Source organism: Bombina bombina, chromosome 5 (assembly GCF_027579735.1).
Source record: "Bombina bombina isolate aBomBom1 chromosome 5, aBomBom1.pri, whole genome shotgun sequence".
NCBI classification, from domain to species: Eukaryota; Metazoa; Chordata; class Amphibia; order Anura; family Bombinatoridae; genus Bombina; species Bombina bombina.
In genome coordinates, this window is record NC_069503.1 from 203358453 (window position 1) to 203372801 (window position 14349).

Below are 14349 nucleotides of genomic sequence, written 5' to 3' on the forward strand. Positions count from 1 at the left end.
AAGCCCACACATAGTTGAGTCTTCAAAACATTTTAGGATTAAGTTGTATGTGTGTGTGATTTTATATGAACCCTGCCTTGCTAGCGCACATAGATTGTCAATCTGGGTAGGCTCCTTGGGGAGACGCCCTTCTGTTTTTTTTTTTTTTTAAATTCTGTTTTATTGAGGACAAGAGATATTGCAAAAATACAGTTATGTCCTTACATCCAGGACAACATTAACATGAATAAATAGGCAGGTATACAACTGAGTAAAACGTGTTGCAATGTACAAAAATGTCGTATATCATATATCAATCTCTCAGGTCCTTTTTCTGGTTTTTACAGTTATTCTATGACAGTTTTCCTTTAGGATAATAACTTTCCCTTCCCCAGTCCCACCCCCCTTAAACCTTAATTAACCACCAACATTTGCGCCTAGCATTTATGCACAGCCATTTCCAGCATTCTATAAGGTTGCTGTTTCAATTTATACTGTGCGGTCCGGAAAAAGAGGGAGAGGAAGAGAGAGAAAAAAAAAAAAAAAAAAAAAAAAAAAAAAAAAAATCTACTCACACATCAAAGGGTCTACAATGGTCAGGGGTAGGGGGTAAGCAGGAGGGGGTAGGGGCCATAGAGCAGTTTCATCATCCTAGATAGCGGTATTCTCTCTCCCCCCCCCGCCCCCTCGTGTTTGTTGTAGGAATGTCCATTCTCCCCTTAAAGAGGCCGTCAACATGTATTCAGTATGCGCAAATGGGAGCAATAATTGTTTTTGTGAATCCAGTGGTAGAGTATCAATGTACTTCCGCCATTTAGTAATGAAGTGTCTAAGCCTTCTGTCAGTGTCCATTTTGGTGTCTAATTGTTCAGTGAGTAATTGCTTATGCAAGTTGTGTTTAAATGCAATAAAGGTGGGAGCAGCGTTTTCGGTCCAAACTCTCAGTATGACCTTTCTGGCAATCAAGATCATAGTGGTGAGTAGTGAGGTGTGTCTAGTATCTTGCTCTTCCCAACTCAGGAAGCAGACTTGCTCTATCCCTATCTTGACCTTGATTTTAATTACCCTTGTGATCCATAAGGCTATTTTACCCCAGAACTGGTGAACTCGTGGGCAGGTGTAGAAGTAATGAAGAAAGTTCGGGTCACCAATCCTACACTTACTACACTCATTCCTCACCCCATGTTTCCATTTAGCTAGCCTGCGTGGTATAATGTAATCTTTATGCAGCATTCTGATCTGGGACTCTCTCAACGTCATGGACAGCGTTGCTTTTTTAGCGTTTTCTACACTGCGCTGGATTAGCTCTGGAAGATCCTCCCTTTCCAAGTGGCCTCTCCATCTATTCTCTAGCAGGGCCAGATGTTTAGATTCAATATGGCTCAGCAGTGTTTTGTAAATCCCCGAGATAGAGAAATTTCCAAGCTTAAAAGTAGACATTGACAGAGTAAATATGTGCGGTTCCCAGAATTGTGGGTCCTCTCTAATAAGCTGGTTCACGTAATGCCTCATCTGAAGATAGGCGTAGAAGTGGGCCCGCGGTAGCCCAAATTGAGTTTGCAATTCCTCAAAGGACTTAACGCATTTTCTAGAGATGTCAAGAGCATCTCCCACTGAGCATAAGCCTTTGGTTTCCCAGTTGGTAAACGGGGAAGTATCAATCCCAGGAGGGAAGCAGGTATTGTTTCGCAGAGGGATTAGCCTGGGGGACGCGTGACGCCGGCCCAGGTATTTTAGGGTTTGCCACCATGCCCGCAATACGTCCTTATAGAGGAAACTATCCTTGACCCCCGTCGGGAGGTTATTAGACGGGGTGTAAGGCAGAAGTGAGGGTTCAAACCCCTTTAGTGCATTCCTCTCGAGTTCGGGTGTGTAGAAGTGTTCCGTCTTTAATTGCCAATCCAGCATTAGACGGTTGAGTGCTGCCCAGTTGTATAGCTTCAGGTCGGGGAGACCCAGACCACCCGAGGAGGGCCGTGCATATAATTTCTTGAGAGCTATTCTAGATCTGCCCCCCTTCCATAAGAACTTAGATAGGGCTTTTGAGTAGATCGCCAGGTCTTTTCGGGTAATCAGAAAAGGCAGCATCAAGAGAGAATATAGTATCCGTGGTAGGATGACCATTTTCACCAAGTTGATTCGCCCTGTGAGAGAGATCGGTAAGTTTCTCCATCCTTCTAAGGTTTGAGCTATGTCATAACACACCCGCGTGATGTTATTACGGTATAAGGTTTGCCTATTGGTGGACAATTTAATGCCCAGATAGGTCAAGGTGTCCCCAGCCTCTTGAAATGGATAGGAGCGTGACTGTGCCTTATGTCTCCAAAGCCATAAGATTTCTGATTTTGTTTTGTTTATCCTATAGCCGGAAAAGGACCCAAAGGCCTCAATGGTTGCCAGGATTTTTGGGATATGCTTTGCAGGATGTTCCACAAATAAGAGCATGTCATCCGCATATAATGCCAGATGCATCCTCTCCTCTCCCATCCTCATACCCGGATAGACTTTACGCAACTTAACAGCCAGTGGCTCAAGGGCTAGGTTGAAAAGAAGGGGGGATAGAGGGCACCCTTGACGGGTGCCTCTTTGTAGTGTGATACGCGGCGAGAATAACCCGTTAGCCATGATAGCAATCCATGGGGCCTTGTAGATATTGCTGATATATTGGGGAAATGATCCCGAGAAGCCAAAGCGCTGGAGTACGTCCTGCAAGTGGCTCCACTCAACCCTGTCGAAGGCCTTCTCTGCATCCAAAGATAGCAGGAAGGCCTCTGGTTGATCTGTCGTCTCGGGGAATTCCAGTCCCCCCTCATAGTGAGCAATGGCATGTAGTACCCTTCTCACATTAGTCACTGATGTTCTGTGGCTCATAAATCCCGTTTGGTCCGGGTGAATAATGTCGGTCAGGACCTCTTTTAGTCTATCAGCCAAGATCTTCATCAAGATCTTGTAGTCCGAGTTGAGTAGGGAGATGGGACGATAAGATTCGGGGAGACCTGGATCCTTCCCCGGCTTCGGAATCAATGACACATGTGCCATTGTAAATGTTTGAGAGGGAGGTATCAACTCCTTGTAATATAAGTTGTATAATTTTGTTAGAGTCGGTGTGATCTGGGTCTTCAATAGTTTGAAGAACTCAGCCGGGAGGCCGTCAGGACCTGCCGCTTTCCCATTGGACATAGAGGAGATGGATTTTAGGATCTCTTCAGGGGCTATGGGTGAGTTGAGAACCGCCAATTGTTCCTCCCTGAGCTGCGGAAGATCAAGCTCCTTCCAGAAGGATGCTATGATCTCCTGAGGCGGTTTCTTTTGACTGGCATATAGGTCGGCGTAATAATCCGCTAAAGCCGTCACTATAGACTCTGGTGTTTTATGAGTCTTATTGCGGTAAGTAATTGCCGCTATAGGCTTACAAGCAGTCCTCTTATTTACCAAGGAGGCTAATAGTCTACCTGATCTGTCCCCCTCTCTGTAATACTTAGCCTGGGTTCTAAGTAGCCGTGAGACAGCCTGGTGGCCCAGAAACACATCTAACTCTCCCTTCCTTTCAAGGTATTTATCCCTTAGGGCTTGGCATGGACTTCCACAGTATGCTTGGTAGGCTTCCGTTAGAGCCTCCTGCAGGTTTTGCAGTCTAGCCTGAGTTTTTCTCCGTAGGGCGGATACATAGGAGATGATGTCCCCCGTGAGAACCGCTTTTGCCGCGTTCCAAAACAATTCTGGATTGTCTTGGTGCGCCAGATTGTCTGTGTAATAGTCATTCCATGCATGCGTTAAATGCTTGGAGAATGCGTCAGAAGTGCAAAGGAAGCTTGGGAACCTAAGCGTCTGCTTATTGGCAACTATGGTTCCAACCGAGAGCACTAGTTCAACCGGTGCATGGTCCGAGACCACAACATTGTGAATCCTAGTTCCAGTAACCCTAGGGATTAAGCTAGAGGACGTCATAAAGAGGTCTATGCGCGACAGTGTTGGAGTGGCCCTAGAGATACAAGTAAAATCTTTACTATCCGCGTTTCTTAGCCTCCAGATATCAACAAGTTGTAGGGATTCAGAGATTCTAGAAAATGTTTTCGGTTCGAAAGTGTTGTTGCACGTCGAGCGATACCTCTCGGTTGTGCGATCTGGATCCCGCATTCTGTCACAGGCTGGGTTTGGAGTCAAATTAAAGTCTCCTCCCAGGATAATCTCAGAACCCGAGAAGGGGACAAGTGCTTGTATGAGTCGCGTCCAGAAGGTTTTAGATTTACAGTTTGGCGCGTATATGTTACATATCACTAGTACCCTCTGATTTATCTTAACTTTGACTATCAGGAATCTGCCCTCTTTATCTTTGAGTGTGTGCAAAATTTCAACGTTCCCTCTTTTCCCAAATAGAATAGCAATGCCCCTACTAGAGTTAGTGAATGAAATATGTTCTATTGCCCCCACCCAGTCTCTCTTTAGTTTCTCGTGTTCTGTCTCAGATAGATGGGTTTCTTGTAGTAGTGCTATGTCAGTTCCCAATCGTCTTAAGTGTGTCAGTATAGTGTTCCTCTTAGTGGGAGAATTGATCCCTCCCACATTCCATGTCATAAACCTTACCGCCATTCAAGCGATGTCATGTGAGTTAGGATCTCTCCGGTATCCTGCGGGAGGGGAGAAATGGGGAAAAGACAACAAACAAACAAAAAAAAAAAAAAAAAAAAAAAAAAAAAAAAATAATAATAATAATGCATGCATCCTAACTCTCTCTCCCTCCCCCCGCACCCACAGCAATTTCACATACCTTCTGTGATATCCTAGATGAAAGCAGAATCATGACCTGCAGACCACAAAGGACATTTGACAAGTTATAAAGCACTCTGGAGAGGGGTTTGTGATTTACATTTATATTGTAATGAGCAGTTAAACTAATGAACCTTGGATACGCCACATCCAGGTATAGAATCATTGGGCCGTCCCTGAGTGAGTATATCAATATATTGGTTGCAGTATTTAAAAAGGTAAACATATACAAACTCATGCAGGAGATCATTAAAGTAGTCAGTAACATAATAACATAATATAAATTTCTAACCATTGAACCTACAACATTAGGTTTGACCAAAACAGTAACGGTATTACAATTCTGCTTGAACAAGTGGTGTCGTTGCACCAGATAATTTCTAACCATTGTACCTACAACGTTAGGTTTAACCAAAACAGTAGCGGTGTTACATTTCTGCTTGAACAAGTGGTGTCGCTGCATCAGATCTCTAAAGGTTTCCATTATCATGGATAAAAGTGTGATAGTGACCTGCAAGCCAGAAGGAGCACTTGACAGGGTATAAATCGCTCTGGAATGGAGGTTATGTTTTACATATACCTTGTAATGAGCAGTTAAACTAATGAACCCTGGATACGCCACATCCGGGTATAGAATTAATGGGCCATTCCTAAGAGAAGATATAAGTAAATTGGCTGAAATTTTTAAAAAGAGGTAACATACGCAGAAAATCATTGAAGTAGTCAATAACATTGCAACATAACCTAAATTTCTAACAGTTGAACTTAGAACAGTAGGTTTAACTAAAACAACAGCATTGTTATATTCCCCCCTAAACAAGTGGTGTCGTTGCACCGTGCCTCTAAAGGTTTCCATTAACCCTTAAATTCAAAGAAAAGAGATAAGAAGATCCCATAGTACACAATATGGACCCCCCCATCTCTCATCCCGGGTCTGAATGCGATGATCTGGGTGAGCCTGCCATTGAGCCCCTGTGTTCTCTACCCAGGAAGTCAGTAACCTCTTGTGGGGTATCAAAAAACTTAGGTCCTGAGGGGGTTAGTAACTTTAGTCTGGCTGGATATAAAAGATACACTTTTCTGCCCTCTCCGTTTAGTCGAGAGCAAAGGGGGGAGAACTCCTTGCGTTTACGCATGAGTTCGGAGGAGTAATCTTGAAATATTAGCAATTTTGATCCCTCATACAAAACTGGGGAAACCTTTCTGTAAGCCCTCAGTATCTCTATCTTGAGCTGAAAGTGTAGAAATTTTACCATAACCTGCCTAGGTTGCGTGTTGCCTCTGTCTTGCTGTCTCTCGGGGCCTACTCTATGCGCCCTCTCTACGCTACCCCTGAACAGTGCAGGGGTTAGATTAAGTAGTGTAGGTAGTGTATCCTGAATGAAATGAATGAGGTCTCGGGGCTTAACATTTTCTGGGATCCCCAGGATGCGCAGGTTATTGCGACGGGATCTATTTTCTAAATCCTCTAATCTTTGGTGTAGGACTACATTTTGCTTCAGTAGAACATCTAATTGTGTATCATGTGTGACCGATGTGTCCTCGAGCCCTGACACCCTGTCCTCCATCTCGGTAAATCTGACGGAAAATTGTTTCATCTCCCCTGTCAAATGATCAAGACCTTTTTGTAAACTTTCAATTTTGGGGAGAAAGATGGAGGAGAGCTGTCGCACCACCACATGTGTGTCCAAAGAGATTGTCTGCTCATTTTGTGGGACAGAATTTGACTCCTGTGGATGGTCTGCAGCTCCCCTCGTCTTTCCAGAACTCTTGTTCTTCCCTGACATTCTACTGCCTGTCAGGAATTTATCCATAAAAGTTACCTAGGCACAGAAATAGTTTACCTATGCACACAGTATCAATATGTACACAGCACACATAAAAAGGTTATTGCAGAATCAGTAACGTAACAAGTAAGCCTAGGATATAATATGTCTCAACAATAATTATCTTATGCTTTAAAAGACATTATATAGGTGCAAAGTAGACAGTAGGTCAGCCCAGATTTAGTTATGCTTTGATATTACAAGGTGAGCCTAGGCAATACATCTGTGTTCCAGCTGACAGCACCTAAATTTTGGTTTTGTATAGCTGTAAGAAAAACTATCAGTCACACACTGAAGCACTGGGTTTTGCCCCGCAGAAGCACTAGACTGTTATGCCAGATAATATATTCATCAATCAGCCGGGTTTATGGTGCAGGAAAGGGCCAGCTATGTTGAATCAGTCCCTTGAAAGAGTTAATTATTCTTAGCTTGCCCTTATGGAGAGAGTCACACAATGCAGTCTTTAACAGTTTTCCCCTTGAGCAGAGAGCCTTTACAGAGGGGGACCAGCAGAGCTGTGTCGCTGTTTGCGTCTGGGGAAGGAGGGTAGGCTGCCACTGGTCTAACACCCAACTATGTCTCTGGTAAACAAAAGCCTTTCCCTTTTGTCAGCCCTCAGTGTCTGTGCGGTCGATAGATCGTTTACCTGAGCCGGAGTCGACACTCCACAGCGGCAGAGGCCTATCCGCACACCAGCAGGGCAGAACGTTCTCTTTTCGTTGTTCCTTGCAGGACCAGTCCCTCCGGAGGTGCGATGTCAGGTCCCGGTTAGGCTGGCCAGCAGTGCACACCCCGCCACCAGTGTAGCAAGATGCGTTGCCGCCTCAGCACTACTCTTCTTCCCGGCAGAGGTATGGTAGCAATATGGCGGCAATATGGCGCTCACCGCTTTCGCGCCTTTTTGCCTCCGTCTGTGTTCTCTTGGCTTTGCTCACTCTCTAGCCGCCCGCTCCTCCCGTGATACTGCAGACTCCGGGGATTCACCGAATGCTCCGCTTGGGTGCTGTTGCTGCCGGTTCTCTGATCTCGGTCAGTGAGACGTGTGGGGGAGTCTCCGCACCCGCTGTTCCGTGGCTGCAGGATTCCGAACTGCTCCTAGGTCCGAATCCGGTATGAGCCTCACTCCCTCTCTCTAAGCCAGGCTAGGTATGGGAAGCGTGTTATCCGTATGTTTACACTGCTGGGCTAGTTCAGTCATTCAGGCAAAGATAATTTATCAGGGAGCCTGTTTGATGTGGTCGCACTTCCATGTGCAGGTCAGCTTGCCGGGGGGGCGAGATGGTTGTCGCCTGTGCTCAAACACGCCGGATACCAGCTGTATCAAGGCTATCATGCACTCGGGTCACTTCAGGAGCTTAGTTTTATATGTTGTTGGAGTATATAAGTATTAATTATGCATTAATATGCCAACTAACTCAGGAGCTGTTAGCACTAGCTGCCTTCTCCTCGGCCCGCCCACCGGAAGTCTCACGCCCTTCTGTTTTTAATTTATTTATATAATGTCTGCACTGAAAATATGCGAAGCCATGGGAGTTTGGGAGACCAAACACTTCCTTTAATTCCTGAAAAGGGATAATTTCTGAAGTCAAAGGGTTAATAAGCTGCTTAATCGTGGTAAGCTTTTGATTGCGCCATTCCTGAAATGCCTTTGTAGTGTATCCAGGAAGGAAATTTAGGTTACCCTGGATTGGCAAATATTTACTCACTGATTTGTCCACCCCCCACAACCTGCACAACCTGGCCCAAGCCCTAAGCGGGTCCCTATATAATACATGAGACTGTATGTGTGAGGGTAATGAAGTGAAGTCTGCATGGGGCAGGAAAGCCAAGCTTATTGGTTTAACCAAGTTATCTTCTAGGGCGAGGACAGTGAATCGATTGTTACCAACAAGCCAATCCAGTATGAGTTTAGACAAAGTGGCCCAGTTATACCATGAAATGTTCGGGAGACGGAGTCCTCCCCTTTCCAGGGGCATAGCTAGGTAGTTTTGCCCTATCCTATGTTTCTTACCTCTCCAAATAAACTGCCCTAGAGCAGATTGTAATGATTTGGTGTCATGTTGGGTGAGAAGAAGAGGTAACATCTGCAGAGGGTATAAAAGTTTGGGCAGCGCTACCATTTTGAACAGATGAATTCGGCCCATAAGAGATAGGGGCAAACTATGCCAACTTGAGAGTAAGAGTTTTACATTGCTTATAGTATTTGTCAGGTTTAACTGGTATAGTTTATTAGGGTTCACATGTACACAAATGCCCAGATACTTAAATGATCCGTCTGTAATTTTAAGTGTGGTGTTTGTCAGAGTGGTGTTCTGCATATTTTGCAGCCAAGTAACCTCCTATTTATTGACATTAATTTTGTAACCTGTGAAAGTTCCGAAACTTCTAATTACCTCTAAGAGGGGGTTCAAATTAGTAGCAGGATTGCCTATAAATAACAACAAGTCGTCTGCATATAGCGACAGATGTTGTTTGTGGTCCAAGACGTCTAATCCCGCACATTTTTGTCTGATATGGCATGCTAGGGGTTCTATGGCCAGGTCAAATAGCAAAGGGGACAGAGGGCATCCCTGCCTAGTGCCCCTCTGCAATACAAATGAGGGAGACAGCTCACCATTGACTATCAAAGACGCCTTAGGGGCTGTATATAACCGTTGGAGAAAGGTTGTAAAGTTGCCTGAAAGGCCGAATTTTTCTAGTGACGTGTGTAAATGATCCCATTCGATCCTGTCAAACGCCTTCTCCGCGTCAAGGGCGAGGAGACAGGCGTCTTGCAGGTCCACAGGACTAGAGGAGTGGGAGTTATACCAATAATGGGAGGTAACTGCCAATGTTTTCCTGATATTAATCACTGATGATCTCCCTTTTACAAACCCAGTCTGATCTGTGTGTATGATTGAGGGAAGAACCAGGGCCAACCGGTCAGCTAGAATTTTAGTCAGTAGTTTATAGTCGCTGTTTAATAATGAAATTGGGCGATATGAGGAGGTATCCGTGGGATCTTTGTCTGGTTTGGGGATAAGACAGATGTTTGCCTCCGAAAATCTGGCATCTATTCGAGAGGAACCTTCTAGGTATGCGGTATATAGGGAGGCTAGGGTTGGGGCTATCTCATTCACAAGGAGTTTAAAGTATTCTGCAGGTAGCCCGTCAGGGCCTGCTGCTTTTCCAAGCTTGGCTCTGTTTACAGCCCTAATTACTTCCTGGGGAAGAATGCTGGCGCTAAGTAGTGAGTTATGCTCTTCTGAGAGAGTCGGGGTATGCGTGGCGTCCCAAAATCTCTGCTTGGCCTCTAAACTAATCTCCTGACTGGTGTATAATGAAGTGTAGTATTTAACAAACTCTGACAAAATTTCCTTGTTGTTTGAAGTTAAATGTGATTGGGCTTTTATGGCTAATATGTGTGATTTAGGCGTATAGAGTTTGACCAAATTTGCTAGCAGCTTACCCGACTTGTTGCCATGCCTGAAGTACCGCCCCTGTCTGTGTATATCAAAATTGATATTCTGCTGAGCTAAGTATGTGTCCCTAGCCATTTTAAGATCATAATATTTTTTTTTAGATCTAGAGGTGGGGTTAGAGAGGTACTCATTATATGCCTCAGTAAGGTCCGCTAAAAACGTCTCGTCAATTTTTTTGACACTTTTATTATGATGTGCAGTAAAAGAAGTAATAACACCCCTCATGACTGGCTTGGAGGCGTGCCAAAACAAGTTAGGGTCCTCTTTATGTTGGTCGTTATCTGAGGCATAATTTACCCACGCACTCTTCAGATGCTGGCGAAAATTTATGTCATTATATAAATAAGAGGGAAATCTCCAGGATCTATCCGGAGGTCTTATGGGTGTTGGCTGAAGTAGGAAATGAATTGGGGCATGATCTGAGATTGTTATGTGTTCTATGGTCGGATGCAAGATTTGTGGCGTTATAACAGAGGAGGTGAGGAAATAATCTATATGTGAAAGGGTGCTGTGTGTCTTAGACAGGCAGGTATAGTCTCTTTCTAGTGTATTCAGTACTCTCCACACATCTACAGTGCTCAAAGTGACCTTTAGGTTGCTTATCAGTGAAACCTCCCTCTTGTACCGTGAGTGTGAGTATCTTAAGGAGCTAGCTGCTGCCGGGTCCCTGAAACTGTCCAAGGGGAGGGCTTGGGCCAAGTTATAGTCCCCTCCTAGAATAATAGGAGCAGTGTAAGTGGCTAATTTAGCTATGAGAGAGGACCAAAATGAAGGGCTAAATTCATTGGGGCCATAAACATTACATAGGGTGTATTCAAGATTCCCCACTTTTAGGACTGCTAGTATATATCTACCGTTCCTATCTATCTCTACTTGTGAAAAGGATACCTAGAGGCCCTTTCTTACCAAAATGGCTACCCCTCTCTTTCTACCCTCAGTAGGGGAGTACAGAATATGCCCTACCCATCTAACCTTCAATGTTTCATGTTCCTCAGAGGTCAATTTGGTCTCCTGGAGCAGAGCTATATCTGTGTGAAGTTTTTTAAGCTGTTGTAGAATCATGCTCCTTTTTGAGGGGGACGTAATGCCCCCAACATTCCAGGAAGTTAACCTAAGGTTTATAGCCATATGTTTCTAGTATGAAGGTAAAAGTGAGCAAGAGTGAGTTGTGAGTTGCGCGGTATATGTCTTTGCTCCTGAGCCTCTAATCTGAAATGTGTTAGGACATAGGCCCCGCCTATGGGGTAAGGAACCTGTGTGTAGAATGTAAATGGAGGCTCAAGGAGTTGAAATTCAAGGGGCTGACTCACCAGCAGGAAAAAAAAGAATAGGGGCAATTTTCTCTGAATTCGTGTCCATGGGGGGAAAGACCCGGGGTGCTCCAGAAGTGATCTGTGGACGGATCCAAAAAAAAGGACAAAGTTAGAGGCAGGCACTTTGTTAAATACAAGAAATTATCAGACAAGGCAACTATGTGGTTTAACAGATCAAAATGTTCGGTACACGGCATTAGCATTTGCAATGAAACTTCAGTGGGACTATACATAGCCTTATCTAGGGTAAACCGGGAGGACTCTAGGATATAAGAACACACAACTGCATTAATGATGTTTATGAGGTAGAGGTATACAATCTTGGCTGTACCCATGTCAACACTTGCTGTCATAAAGGCAATCTGTCTATAAAGAAACTGAGAGAATAATAAAATCACATAACAATAACAGGTATTGTGACTAATTAACATTTTTAAAGAGACTAACATACCTCATTTGTTTAGAGGAGTTATTTTTTTGTCTTTTTGTTTTCTCCCTTCTATACTAGTTTAACTTATTCAGTACATTTGTTTATTTGAAATTAATCCTGGAACCCTAATGTAGACAACTGTAGAACTTTGGCAGATTTTGATATACACATTTATTTAAGATTACTTTTTGTGGGGTCTTAAAATCCTAGAAAATATGTCTATTTAGAATCCCACATACATACCACACTCATCCACTAGGTGAGAGAAGAACCACAAACATAGATTACAAGTAAGGATGGTCTTCCTGGAATCCCTATGATAGCTCATAGTAATGATGCCTTAGCCTTAGATAGCAAAGATTGTAACATATCCTCCCTGATAGGTGGAATCTCATTACAAGGTTATACAGTATACTTGGTTTAAACATAGTCAATCTATATAACAGTGATAATATTTGTCCATTACTTTATATCCTTGATTACTATTTAAAAAAAAATAAAAAAGAAATACTAAAGGGATTGTTTATTAAATATACTTGATGCAAACTATAGCTCAATATGAGAGGGATTTATTTTTTCATTTCATTACAACGCTCATAGACCTTATAAATATTATAAAAGAGATTCACCAATCGAGACCCAAGAGTGGTCTCCTATTGTCCTTTGTTAAAAAATTAAATAAAATCAAGTATCGTAAATAAACAAGATAGCCTTGCTTTTTTTTTTTTTTTTTTTTTACAAAAGAGCAGTAATTAGATATGGATTGATTATAACAAATTGCATAAAGTTTTAATTTTGACGCCAAATTTTGATTTCATTTTAGTCATAGTCTTTTGACTAAAATGCCATTTTAGTTTTAGTCGTATTTTAGTCATCAGAATTTCTTTAGTTTTATTCTCATTTTAGTCTAGTTTTAGTCAACAAAATTAACACTTAGGAATGCTCATTGTTATGTATATCTGTTAAATATTATGTGCACTTATATCTCGTGACCTGTACTTGTATACTGTAGTATTCCAACCAGATGTCACTGTATTTCTGTCTGTCATGTGATAGTTTTGAACCTCAATAAAAAAAAAAAAAAAAAATAGACACACAGTCAGATTATGATATGCAAATATAGAGACTAAAAAAAAGACTATGCAGTTAATTAGGAAGGTTAAAGCTCATGTGGAAGAGAAGATAGCACAGTCAGTAAAGCATGGGACAAAACATTATTTAGATATATCAGTGAAAGAAGAAAAACTGAGGTTGGAATATTAAAATTGAAAACAGTTGATGGTAGAATAGTAGGAGATAAGCAAATTGCAGGCTGTCTCAATGATTACCTCTGTTCTGTTTTCACAAAAGATTGTGTAGATAGAATGTCTACATTAAGGGATACAACAAAAATGAAAATTAGCAAGCACTAATCTTTTTACAGATGAGGTTTTGTTGGCATTATCAAAAATAAATGTAAAAAAAGTCTTGATTATATTCATACAAGGGTTTTAAAGGAACTTCCATCACTGATAACTGCCCCATTAACTGATCTGTTTAATCAGTCACTATTGACAGGAGTTGTTCCAGATGATTGGATAATAGCAAATGTAGTACCTCTTCATAAAAAGGGCAGTAGGGAAGATTCTGGTAACTACAGGCCAGTTATTTTAACTTCAGTAGTAGGGAAATGAATTAAAAGTCTCTTAAAAGAAAGGATTATGACTTACATAAAGACAAACAATATAGAGGACCAAAATCAGCATGGTTTTACTTTAGGGAGATCATCTCAGACTAATCTAATTGAATTATTTGACTATGTAACAAAAGTATTAGACAAGGGTGGAGTGATTGATGCAGCATATCTAGATTTCAGCAAAGCATTTGACACCGTCCCACACAAGAAACTAATTCACAAACTGTATCTTCTTGGTCTAGACTAAAAAATTGTGAACTTAAGGATAGAAAAATAATGTATCTCAGCAGAGTGGTGTTCCTCATGGGTCAGTTCTGAGCCTGTTTTATTTAACATATTTGTCACGGATACCAGACAGCTAAGGCAACCCCCCCCCACCCCCTTACAACCTCACCCCTGTTTTTTCTCAGTGGTTTTGGGCTCCTCAGAGCAACCACAATCTCTGGAAGCTTTTGTTTACTTGTTTTGTGAAGAGCTGGTGTATGACCAGGAAAACCCTCCTAGGCTGGCCGGGCTTCTGGAACTCCCGGTCGGCTGCCTCACAATGGACACCCACCTAACTCCTCTCAGGCTGGCCAGGCTCCTGGAACTCCCGGTCGGCCACAGGACAGCAGGACACCCGCTAAATTTACCCCTGGTCGCTCCAGCAACCATGTGCCCCAGAGCTCCGCTCTTTTGGGGATTAGTAGTCCCTAGGGAGGACAAGAGGTGGGGGAATTACCGGAGGGGAGCTGCTTTGGTAACTGGGGGTTTTGCACACCCCTACCCCCATAACTTCAATGGGCTGTATCTCCGGTACCCAATAACGAATCACACTGCTTTTGGCACTGCAGCATCTGGGGACTGAGAACTTTCAAATGACACCATGGAAGTGCCGCCGCTCCCCCGGGATCACCCC